We start from the raw sequence: 13,394 nt of genomic DNA, 5'->3' as shown, positions 1-13,394 counted from the left end.
ACTGGTCGGATGTACAATTTGATTTGTTTCTTTCATTTGTCACATATACGTTGATTTTAAGCAAAGAACCGCCATCACTATCCATTGGTCTTCACTGTTTTGAGGCTGTCGCTAACTTATGCGGATTTTAAGCAAAGAACCGCCATCACTATCCATTGGTCTTCACTGTTTTGAGGCTGTCGCTAACTTATGAAATTTTACCATCGGGCCCCCCAAAAGTGATTTTCTGGATCCGCCACTGCTCAAGCTTGAAAACGGCGCTGGAGAAGAAGAGAGAAGAACTTTAGTCGTGTGGGCGTTGCGATGGGTGTGTGAGATTACTGGAGATGATATAATACGAAACACTTACATCAAGGGAACAGGGAGAAGCAAGGCTGAAATGATATGGACACGTTATGAAAAGAGAGGAGTCGCTACTATGTAGGAAGAAAAGTAATTGGAATGGTAGTATACAGAACAGAAGAAATAGAGGGTGACCGAGGAAGAGGTGGATGGAATATCAAAAGGAAGACCTGAGACAAAACCACCAATGAACATTTATTACAAATCAGACTGTAGTAGAAGAGCTTCGTATACAGCCACGGCCCCATCAAACTTTGGATAATAATGCTAAAAAAGAACACGACATATAATGTGTGGCAAATGACACTTTATGTTGGATACTATCTCTCATTACAAGAGCTTCCTATATAAAGGCCAGACTAAATGAATCACCTGTAGAATCAAGCATCGATCATTACCGGACAAGTGCCTTCCAGAGGTTCAGCATGAATATTATATAATTATCTCGTGTTTGGAAGGTTCTTATCTATGCCTATAATAGCGGCTATAGTATTTCCACGTGAAACTGGCCGATGGGGTAGCGGCGGGTGCGGGTTCCGATAAGTACATGAATTTCCCCAGAAATCCTCAGATTTTGTCAAATCCCTAGATTTGTCCCCAAATGAGTTAAAAAGTCCAAATAATTGGATAATCCAATAGGTTTATATAGTGTTAAGATTGTTTCGTTTTTAGGATAATAACAAAGATTTTGTATAAATACCACGACACTTGACATAGTTGGAATACAACATTGTCAAGTGTCGTTGTATTTATACAAAATCTTTATTATCCTAAAAACTAAACAATCTTAACACTATATATGACCCTATTGGATTATCCAATTATGCAATTAAATTCATTTAAAGGTAGTAAATAGCTGAGAGGAAGCGAGAAGTGTTGAGAGTGTGTGGCAACGTGCGGGGCTTAGCTAAACCCGCACCCGCCGCTACCCCATCGGCCAGTTTCACGTGGAAATACTATAGATACTAAAAACCTTCCAGACACAAGACATAATATTCTTGCTGACCCTCTGGAAGGCACATGTCCGGTAATATGATGCTTGATTCTACAGGTGACTCATTTATATAGGCAGCTCCTGTAATAAAAGATAATATCCGGCATAACAGGTAGAATTATTCTAGCCGGACAGTTTTCTTCTGCCTCCGGGATTTCATTCATAAGATGGGTAAAGGATGTGCCACCACTCATATACACCCACAGGCCTGTCACATGGTGCACGGGCAAATAATGATCTGTAGGCCGGCCTAGTAGCCGGTGGAATCTTTGATCTTTATTGATGTATTGCAGTCCATACCTAATCATTTAAGGACAGTGGACGCCTGAATTTTTTTTTCACCGTAGCTGGCTGATGAATTTATATATGAATTCAATCGATTCAATTAAAAAAAAAAAACTGCAAATTTCATCCATATATTGACCAAATGTTTTTTGCGCAAAAATTCATTTTCATAAACATTAGATTGTTTTAACGGAATGTTTAGCGAATAATATTGAAATAAGCTTTTTGCACTATGGCATTGTAATTGCGGCCTTTTACTTTTTGTATCAAATGCTAAAGTTCCAATGTTTAATATTTTGTTTATACTTTTGCATTCTCTGGAAATAAATTGCAAAGTTATTCTTTTTAAAATTTTCATCAGTTTTTGACAAAAAAAATCGTATCAGAAAATGCAAAACATTTTCCAATATGTTGCACCTTGGAAAGTTTCTCCTATAAAGAGAGAGAGAGAGAGAGAGAGAGAGAGAGAGAGAGAGAGAGAGAGAGAGAGAGAGAGAGAGAGAGAGAGAGAGAGAGACACACACACACACACACACACACACACACACACACACACACACAGAGAGAGAGAGAGAGAGAGAGAGAGAGAGAGAGAGAGAGAGAGAGAGAGAGAGAGAGAGAAGGGTGTGAGAGGCACGGTGTGCGAGGTCAGTTGGAGTCGTGGCAACAGGGTCTAGTGGGCTGTCTACGTCAGAGCCGCCACTTAAGATTTGCCGGACTATATAGTAGTCCATTCCTCTATCCTGAGGTATCTTCCAAATTTTGATTACTTGAACAGTAGTGTCGATACTATTGCCGAGTGCAATAAATTACGTTTTGAGAAAAACGGCTTTTTTTTGTGTGTGTGTGTGTGTGTGTGCATAGGTACTGCGGCATGTAATATATATATAGACATGGAGATGCCATAATGCGTTATTAGCTATTATTATTTATTGATATTTATTGTGTTCGATTGGAATGGCATCTGAGTAGTCCTTGTACCGCAGAGTCCTCTTGGTTGCTCCGAAGCCTCACTGTGAGTGAGGGAGGACAACATATGACTCCTATTGGTCTCGAGAGAGAAGGCGCTCCTGATACACCAATATATATATATATATATCTATATATATATATATATATATATATATATATATATATATATATATATATATATATATATATATAAATGTGTGTGTGTGTGTGTGTGTGTGTGTGTATGATTTATTTTTTCAATTGTATAAGTATTTTTAATGGCCGTAAGGCAATGTAACTTCGAGAGAAAACTTGTAAGGAATCAGGGTACACTGTGGTATTTGTTTCTCAGTGTGACCCCAAAACGCCGTTTTTCCCAAGAGACCACTCCCCTTAAAAAATACTTTGTTCAATTTCATATGTTACCGCACTCTGCCCAAGTAAGGATATTGTCAAGCCTTAGTGTAATAGCTTTATTCACGTCTATCTGTTCGTCTCTCGATGTGGCCTATATATATAGCATAGGCTACCTATACTTGTCGTCGGAAAGGAAAGAACCGAAACAGCAGCAAGTCAAGGTGCTTTGGGATACGTCGATCTTTCGAGGCTACTCACATAATTATTACTTCATATTTTGATGCTTAATTATCGGGGTAATGGCAGTGACTCACCTGGGTGAGACCGACTTAAGACTATACCGTAGACAGGGGTATCATAATTATAATGACCCGGGCGAACCATGTGTCCTGACGAAATAACCCTCGGCCAAGATAGATATAGACAGGGAATAGAATAGAATAGAATAGCATAGAATAGCATAGAATAGACAGGGGTATAATGACCCGGGCGAATCATTGTCCTGACGAAATAACCCTCGGCCAACATAGACATGCATAGAGAGGGAATAGAATAAAATAGAATAGCATAGCATAGAATAGAAGAGAAGGGTATGGAATAGACAGGGGTATCATTATGACCCGAGCGAATCAGTGTCCTGACGAAATAACCCTCGGCCAGCAGACGACAGCAGCAGCAGCACCCGCCTCCCTCACCTGTCTCGTGCACCTGCCTCACCTGCCGCCCTGCCAGCATGTACCCCGGTGTGTGAGGCCGAGCTCAAGCACCACCTCCAGCCAGCGCCCCGGAGACAAGGTGGAGAGGTGAGCTTCATAATAAGACGACTGTGTCTCCTGCTGGGGAGGCTTTTGGCTCCACACTGTCCTGGGGGCTTAAACTGCCAGGACCATATTCTCAAACGCTTCACCGCTTATACACTCACATTTGACAGGGTATTTGAAGGGGTCTTGGGCATTTCCAGAGGTACATTTATGACCCTGGTGGTAGTTTGACCCCTCTTCTGTACCTTAAACGTGAAAAACACCCATGGAAACCCGATTAAACTCCATTTTAGCCTTTGGAAATAGATGACATGAGAGTTGATTGCGTCAAAGAATACCGACCCTGGCAAGGTCCCGTCACCCAGACTGTGACCCATCAGCTGACCAGCAGGCTGAATACAAGCGTGGCAGTGGGTCTCCTGTACCGGGAGCTCTTGCAAACCCCAGGACGCCTTGAGCAGCTAGATAGGTAATCAGTAATGCTGGAGAAACGGTGCCTGCCTCTATCATTTACCCCACGATAATAATTCCCTTGCTAAGGTCTCATACATTGGTTCACTGCTCGATTTTATAGGTGCATCATATAAACTGCATCTGCAAATGATGTTATAAATTAAGGTATTGTTCCTCCAGTCCAACGTAATTAAAACGCCTGGTAAGGGGCAGGGCTATGAGAACCAGGGAAACCTACTGCTGTAGACTGATACCTTCCTGCTCTTGAGTCTTGAATGTGGTTTTCCTTATTGCTCTTAGTATGTAAACATTGACTGGCGTGGAACAGCTCAGTCTTGGTCCTGGAGCACCGGTTGCCAAGCATAAGGTAGGGAGTAGTGGTGGGTGTAATTGATTAGATCGTTTACAAGGTAAATTTTCTCAGTAATCGATTATAATTCCCAGTAATCAATTACCAAACGATTACTTGATAATTTTTAAAAGTCATGAGTTTGTAAGTTCCATTTTAATTTTTGTTGATTAAATTCTCAGCTATTTTTTTCCCTTGGACCAACCCTTTTTCTCATTTATATTAACTTTGTGGCTCACGGTCTGACCTGTAAATACAAAATTTTCGCTGATGATCTGAAAATATACCAAAAGATAAATAAGACTACGTCTTCTCTTACATTGTTAGATATTGCGGTACTATTCTAGTGTTTGCCCATACTCACCCCTCGCAACCAAAATTGGCTAGGGGACCATTGAGACTGGGGAATGCGGTGGTAAGCATGAAATGCGTCGCAAATGCATAGTTTTTGAGTTATGAGGGGTTGAAAAATACCCTAGATGTAGGGAAATTCTTTACAATTACTTAGATATAGGGAAATTTCATACATTCCGTTTTTTTTTTTTACAACGTACGGAAACCACGCAAGGTAATTATTGAAAATCACTCCGCACCTCGAAAATACGATATTACGCCTCCATATTGTACTTAAGGGCATATTATACATATGGACGATGTGTTTACATGGCGACGCCATTGCAATATGAACAGCGTTGCCAACGATTCAGTTAGTAATGATACGCTAGGTGAGACCAGGTCCACCACGCGTGGTTATTTATTATTTTTTTGGGGAACACGCACCTTTACCTAATACTATTTCCGATGGTGCGCTAGGTTAGCGATGGTACGTTTAGTTAGCGATTAACCCACGCATGTGAGACCAGGTCCACCACGCGTCGTTATTTTTTTTTTAGAACACGCACCTTTAAGAGGGGGGGTCCAGGGGGGGGCACAGCCCCCCCTTGGTTAGCAGGACAATCCAGGGGGGCAAAGACCCCTCATTAGCAGGTCGTAAAGTTCGGTTGGAGTAGTTTAAATATGCTCCCCCACCCAAATACCCCGAGTTCACGCAGGTCCCCCAAGATCGTTGGGGGAAGGGGATTAATTTGGCTTCTTTACTTTTAAGTACTTTTTTTTTTTTTTTTTTTTTTTTACTTTGATATATGGAGGTGTATTATCGTATTCTGGAGGCGCGGAGTCAATATCCACAATCACCTTGTATACTGGGAATACAAGCCCGTGAAGCAGATTCAAAATCCGGTCAGTAAGGATTCACGTGTTCAAACAGCTCGGGCAAGAGGTTCGAGAGCCTGCACTTCCTGCACAAGCTGCAGTATTGTTAAAGGCTAGCCGGTGGTTTTACTTGTGTCAGTGATAAACAATGAAGATACACTGTGTTTGGTGCCACGGACTCTACTTGGAGGACAGAAACCTTGCGATGAGGTGACAACCTACTAGTGAGAGGGCATGAGTGTGGTGGAGGCGCTTTATGTGAGTACAGATGGCTGCCAGTGCCACACCAGATGGTGAGGTGAGCATCGTTTGGTGGGTTCACTACGCTTCTCTCCCAAAACAAGCTTGGGGATCCAGTGAGTGCATGGTTTTCGTATGGGAAACACTAAATTTGTCGCAAACGCATATTTTAGTGGTGGTGGGAGGAAAAATTCCCTAAATTTAGGGAATTTCCCTAGATCTAGGGAGTTTTGATCCCCCCCCCCACTAAAAAAATTCGCGAATGCGACGGATTTTGTGTCCCCCACCCGAAACCTCGCATTCCCACCAGGTCCCCAGGCTTGTATGGGGGGAGGGGGGAGTATGGGCAAACACTAGAATTTTACCAATATTGCATCTGTGCAGAGAGATGTAGACCTACTGGTGTCACGTGTGGAATCCTGGGGGCTCAGGCTCAACTCGGACAAGACCCGTGTTCTTAGGTTCTTCCGAGGATCTGCTCCAAATCTTGGCCCGTACTCTGACTACTATATTAGAGGAAATCCTTTACAGTTTGTGCAGTCTGCATCAGATTTAGGGGTCCAAGTTGATACTTCATTGAAGTTTCATCTCCACATACGCTCTCTTGCAAATAAAGCTGCAGGAATTTCGTCGAATTTATTAAGAGCACAGTTAACCGTGAGCCTGAGTTTATGAAATCTCTTCTCACCTCTCATATCCGTCCTGTGCTGGAATTTTGTTCAGTTGTATGGCACACAGGGTATGTAGGTGATACCGACATGCTTGAGAGAGTCCAATGACGATGGACCAAGGAGATTGTTGGACTTTCGCTTCTTGACTATGCCTCCCGACTGGATGCCTTGGGTCTCTTTTCTGTGCATGGCAGACTGCTTAGAGCTAACATAGTCAAGGTCTGGAGGATTCTCAATGGCCTGTCTCCTGTGCAACCCTCTGAGTTATTTTCCCTCCAGACATCATCTAGGACCCGTGGAAATTCACACAGAATATTTCTACCCCACAGCAACACAGAAATACATAGGCGATACTTCTCACTCCGAGTGATTGCTTTGTGGAATAGCCTGCCAGACACAGTTATCCTTTAAAAGAAAACTAGCAGAGTACCTTGGTCAAAGGCTATACGAATTTTAACCCCTACATACTAATACCATTGTATTCTCATATATAATTTCATATGATCTCATTTTAACTATAGTCCCTAAACACTCTGGTCAAAGAACATATTAACTCTAAATTACTTTATACTACTTACAGCAATATAAATACCTATAAATACTTATTTTACTTATATACATATAAGTCATTATATTTTATAACTAGTCTTTACTTAGTGCAATCAACACACATTCCAGCAGCAGCTTAATAGTTTTAGTGTTAAGAGTAACTACACAAATATGTATTCTGCTGGCGTGTTGGCACTTGTTGGGTTCCCTTCTTGTGGAACCCGTCTTGGTAAGATGTCTAGGTAGGTAAGATATTTTTCTATATTTATTAACCCTCTCGCGCACCGTAAGTTTCCAATAAGTTTCTGTTCCACTCATCATGCATTTCTCAGGCCTGACTGGCCTTTTTTTGCCGCCAGATACTCTACATTCCCGGACGTATTTTACCCTCACAGATATATCATACACCAATAAATTTGGTATCAATGGCTTCATAAAGACTTGTACTAGAACATGCGCAAATAAAAATAAAAGAAAATTTATATATAAACAATACAAACTTGTTTCAATTCTCCGTATAGAGCATTGTAGACAATAAATCCGAAGTACCAACTCTTCCCCACTCGCTAGCTCAAAATTTTGTGGGCCAACTTTTTTAGCCGAATATTTATTTTGAAGCAGAATTTAGTGAGGATTTTTATGGTATCCTCAAAATCCTCATATGCCTATTAGTTCCCAAGTTACACCGAGAAAACTGTATTTTTTTCCTCCCGTCAGAGTAGGCTAACAACTAAAAATTGCTCAAAGCTCCTCATCTATGCTCCTTAGAAAGATTACCATATGTTACCATTAAGAAACTTAACCCAACAAATGACACTACCAAATTTGACTCACTTTCACCGAAAACTTAATTTTTAATCAATTTTTTTAACTTTAATGACGCGTTTCACGTCATCGTGTGCCAGGACCTTTTACCCTTTGATGACGCGAAACGCGTCATCGTGCGCGAGAGGGTTAATGTTTGGTTAAGAGAGAGAGAGTACTCAAACTATAATATGTATATATTATACTCTACCTATATACTTGTGTTTAATCTATTTTAAGGTGCAAGTAATAAAAAAGCATTCAGTTACTATATATAATTGATTACTGACCACAATAGTAATCAAAATAATCAATTACAGAAAAAATTGAGCATCACCCATCACTAGTAGGAAATGTGGGTGAACATAATGGAGCAACAGTTTGTCCTCTGAGGATCCCAGTGTTGTGCAGAGTTTGGTGCAGGCGTCCAAATATTCCCAGGCAGAAGATTCTTTACGTGACTTTGCCTTGTTTGGGTACGTATATTCTCAATATAAGCTGGTATTTTCAAAAAGTGTTTCTCTGGCGTCTGTGTCATGTGTTTGAGTTGAAAATGACCCAATAAACAGCAGTAAAGAATGAAAAATAGCTGGAGGAGGTAGGAAGACACCTACCGAAACGGGCGCAAGCCACTCCCGGTGAAGTATGTATATGGGAAGTGAGGAGGGTGCTGAAGCCCTCCAAAGACCCTTCCCATGTCCTCACTAACCGTTTCCCTATTGTCTCATCAACACCAGAGAGTAGTTCAGCATGCTTTCTTAAGACAGCTCATCTTTCTATCCACACCACACTACATTCACAAAACATACACACCATTTCCAAAAATTCAAAATTCAAAATAGCGTACAACATAAATGCCTCAGAGTCCCCGCCGGGGGAGGGGGGGGACCACAAATTCCCACAGGGAAGACTCCCCTTCTGGCTGCTGACTTGAGAAGTGTCTTGATAACTCCTCGAATCTCTTTTTTATCAATTTCTGCAACATTCGCAGTCTTCGTTTTAATTTTCATTCTGTGGAACACCATCTCTCCTCCTCTAAACCTCACCTTCTCTTCCTCACCGAAACACAGATTTCTGAGACTACTGACAGCTATCTCTACTCTGTTCCCTCCTACTATCTCGATCCTAAATTTCAATCCAAAGCTGGATGTTGCACCTATGTGCGCAACGACATCATTTGCTCTCGTCCCCACGACCTTGACTCTTCAGAATTTTCCACCTTCTGGCTAAGACTTCATTGTTATTCTATTACTAAATACATCTGTGCTGTTTATATCTCACCTAACTCTACTAACTACACCAAGTATTTGTTATATGCGAGGGTTATGTTCTGCAAAAACCTCATAAAATGTGAATTCGCATATATCGAACCTATCATCCCATTAATTATAGGGAGTTATGTTCCATGACCCGTTTTTGAACCCTCTAACTATTTATTCCGGCACCGTTTCACAATAATAAAGCACTAAAGCAACAACAAAGCACATTGATTGCTTCCAGGGAGACACACCCAAAGTCTACGATTTAAGCTGATAATTAGCTACCTGAGTATTAACTTTAGGATCAGAGGGAGGAAAAGGTTAATTATAGGCGAAGAAAGTGCGGGAAAACATATGCACCCGCCGCCCTCTAGTGCGAGTCGGCCACCATACCTCACCAACCAGTCGCACCAGCGCCGGTACTCGCATAGTCGCAAATTTTTCTTGCATAAAACGAATACTTGGCACATTTAGGTTTGTCACATATGAGCGAATTCGCATATTTCGAACTTGCATATATCAAATACCCAGTGTATGTAAAATTCTTTGAATACTTGAACTCTAAATTGGAGCACATCTTGACCCACTCTCCCTTCGCTGAAATCTCCGTCTTGGGAGATTTCAATGTTCACCACCAGCTTTGGCTTTCATCCTCTTTCACTGACCAGCCTGGTGAACAAGCCTACAAAGTAACTTTGCTCTCCTCAACGACCTAGAGCAGTTGGTTCAGCACCCTACACGTATTCCCGACCGTCTTGGAGACAGGCCCAACATACTTGACCTCTTCCTTACCTCTAATCCTTCTGCTTACTCTGTCAAACTGTTCTCTCCGTTGGGCTCCTCCGATCACAACCTTATTTCTGTATCCTGTACATCCTCTGGACCCACCGAAGAGGCGATGCTTTTGGCATTTTGCTTCAGCTTGGTGGGACGACCTGAGGATGTACTTTTTCGATTTCCCGTGGAATGATTACTGCTTTTGGAAAAAGACTTAGTGAAAAATATAAAGGGAACAGGAAATCATATTGGAAAAAAGTGACAAACAAAAAAATGCAGAAAATATCTCCCTAAGGAAAATAAATGAAGTTGTGGATGAGACTGGAAAGATGTTGAAAGACGGGGAAGCTGTGAAAGAGAGATGGAGAGAATATTTCAAAAACTTAATGAATTTTGAGGATGGACGTCCAGCAGCTGTAACAGCTGCTGTTTTGAGTAGAGGTAGAGGAGGAGTATATAAAGAAAGAAGTATAACATATGAAGAAGTAAATCAAGCAATAAAAAGATAAAAAAATGGAGAAGCAGCAGGAATTGATGGAATCACAGCAGAAATGTTGAAGTGTGGAGGAGATGTAGTTGTTAAATGGATGGTCAAGATATGTGAAGTAGCATGGGAGGGGGGGTTGGTGCTAGCAGACTGGACAAAAGCCATCATTGTCCCAGTTTACGAGGGGAAGGGCAGGAGAGGGGAGTGTGGGAGCTATAGAGGTATAAGTCTGCTGAGTATACCCAGAAAGGTATATGGAAAAGTCATAATAGAGAGGGTGCAAAGACTTGCAGAAGAGAAAATCAGTGAAGAACAAGGAGGCTTCAGGAAGGGAAGGGGATGTGTGGATCAGATATTTTCCTTCAGGATGGTAGTAGAAAAAATAATAGCAAAAGGAAAGAAACTTCACACTGCCTTCATGGATTTGGAAAAAGCTTATGACAGTCAACTGGATTGCATTGTGGGATGTTTTAAAGATTTATGGTGTGGGAGGAAAACTGCTTAGTGCAATAAAGTCTTTCTATGAGGATGCATCTGCATGTGGCAAAATTAGTGGAGTAACAAGTGAACATTTTGAGATAAAAGTGGGATTAAGGCAGGGGTGTGTCATGTCACCATGGTTGTTCAATATTTATATGGATGGTGTTATTAGAGAAATGAAGGGCAAAGTTGGAGAAGTTGGAGTAAAAATGTTCAATGAGGGAAGGAAGTGGGTACTGAATTTGATACTGTTTGCTGATGACACAGTGCTCATTGCAGAAAATGAAAGTGACTTACAAAATTTGGTCATTGTTTTTGATAGTGTCTGTAAAAGGAGAAAGCTGAAAGTAAATGTCAATAAAAGTAAAGTGATGGTTTGTGAGCAAAGTAGAAGTGAGGTTGTAGATTTTGTATGCCCATATAGAGTGGGAATTGAATGTGAAAAAGAATGCAAAATAATTTTGAATGGAGAAGAAATGGAGGAGGTCAATGAGTTTAAGTACCTTGGATCAGTTATGTGTAAGCATGGTGGTACGGAGGGAGAGACAAGAGAAAGGGCATTGCAAGGAAGAAGGGTGGTAGGGTCTTTGGGACGAATCATGAATGGCAGAAGTGTGAGCATGGAGGTAAAGAGGAATTTGAGAAATACAATAATAGTACCAACCCTCACATATGCAAGTGAAACATGGGCCTGGAATGAAAGTCAGAGGACTAGAGTGCAGGCACTGGAAATGAGTTATTTGAGGAGTGCTTGTGGTTTGAGTAGAATGGATGGAATGAGTAATGAAAGTGTGTATGAGCGTTTTGGAATGTGTCACAGGGGTGAAGGGAAGAAGTGTGGAGTGTTGGAAGAAGTGAAGCGACAGACTTTAAAGTGGTTTGGTCACATGGAGTGAATGGAGGAGAGTAAGATGACCAGAAGGGTGTATGTGAGTGAGATAGAGGGAGGGAATGCTAGAGGACGACCTCCAGTGAAATGGAGAGATAGGGTGCAGGAGTATGTTAGGGAGAGGGGGGAAAGATCTTTGAAAAACTTTGAGCAGGCAAGGAGGGAGTGTCTGGATAGAGAAAGTTGGAAACTTCTGCCATGTCCATCCCCTGGTGGGAGCTCCTATTAGCAGGCGTCGATGAAATGATGATGAGGAGGAGGAGAGAGACCCCTCTGTATGTGCCCAGCGCATCACAGAGGTGAATGTCTCTGGAATGGAGGCACACATTCCACATACTTTCTCTATTCCTCATGCTAAAAAGCCTTGGTTTAATCACGCTTGTTCTCGTGCTATCAAAGATAGAGAGGCAGCTCACAAAAGATGCTAGAGCCTTCGCACTTGCTAACCATGATCTTTACATTCCTGCCCGGAATTGTGCCAAATCTATTCTTCGACTTACCAAAACTCTTTCATAAATAGAAAATGTCAAAACCTTGCTTTTTCTAATTCTTCCTGTGACTTCTGGCACTTAGCCAAAAATATCCTCTCCAATTTCACTTCTTCATCTTTCCCTCCTCTCCTTAACCCTGACAGCAGCACTGCCATCTCATCTATCTCTAAGGCTGAACACTTCTCTCAAACTTTCTGTAACAACTCCACCCTGGACGATTCTGTGCATATTCCTCTTACTCATCCCCCTCTGACTCCTTTATGCCTGTTATTAAGATTCTTCCTAATGATGTTTTCTATGCCCTCTCTGGCCTCAACTCTCAGAAGGCTTATGGACCTGATGGAATGCCTCCTATTGTCCTTCAAAACTGTGCCTCCGTGCTGACACCCTGCCTGGTCAAACTCTTCCGCCTCTGCCTATCAACATCTACCTTCCCTTCCTGCTGGAAGTACGTCTTCGTACAGCCTGTGCCTAAGAAGGGAGACTGGTCTAATCCTTCAAACTACTGCCCTATAGCTTTACTTTCCTGTCTATCTAAAGCTTTTGCATCAGTCCTTAGCCAAAAGATTCAAAAGCACCTTTCCACTTCTGACCTTCTGTCTGATCGCCAGTATGGGTTCCGCAAGGGGCGTTCTACTGGCGATCTTCTTGCTCTCTTAACTGATTCTTGGTCATCCTCTCCGTTGTTTCGGTGAAACTTTTGCAGTTGCGCTAGACATATTGAAAGCATTCGATGGAGTCTGGCACAAATCTTTGCTTCCTAAACTGCCCTCTTACAGTTTCTATCCTTCTCTCTGTTGCTTTATCTTCAACTTCCTTTCTGGTCGTTCTATCTCTGCTGTGGTAGACGGTCACTGTTCTTCCCCTAAACCTATCAAAAGTGGTCTTCCACAGGGCTCTGTCCTATCACCCACTCTCTTCCTGTTATTCATCAATGATCTTTCCATAACATACTATCCTATCCACTCACACGCTGACGACTCCACTCTGCATTATTCAACTTCTTTCAACAGAAGACCCTCTCAACAGGAATTACATGACCC

The 13,394-nt window shown here is 41.8% G+C and overlaps 1 protein-coding gene across 5 annotated transcripts in view; it reads left to right on the top strand.

Moving 5' to 3' along the window:
- The first annotated feature begins 3,559 nt into the window (after nt 1-3,559).
- LOC126981591 (ankyrin repeat domain-containing protein 13D-like) overlaps nt 3,560-13,394 on the top strand; it is a 55,024-nt gene continuing 45,189 nt past the window's right edge. Inside the window, exons 1-2 of one of the 5 annotated variants that reach the window (XM_050833018.1) lie at nt 3,560-3,732; nt 8,289-8,444. The gene's annotated coding sequence lies outside the window, so the exon portion shown is untranslated. Of the gene's footprint in view, nt 3,733-4,140; nt 4,160-8,288; nt 8,445-13,394 lie in introns of those variants that run through there. The other 4 variants (XM_050833015.1, XM_050833016.1, XM_050833020.1 and 1 more) reach the window with 4 other exon arrangements.

Source organism: Eriocheir sinensis, chromosome 48 (assembly GCF_024679095.1).
Source record: "Eriocheir sinensis breed Jianghai 21 chromosome 48, ASM2467909v1, whole genome shotgun sequence".
Classification (NCBI taxonomy): domain Eukaryota; kingdom Metazoa; phylum Arthropoda; class Malacostraca; order Decapoda; family Varunidae; genus Eriocheir; species Eriocheir sinensis.
This window is presented reverse-complemented; position numbering and strand designations above follow the sequence as displayed.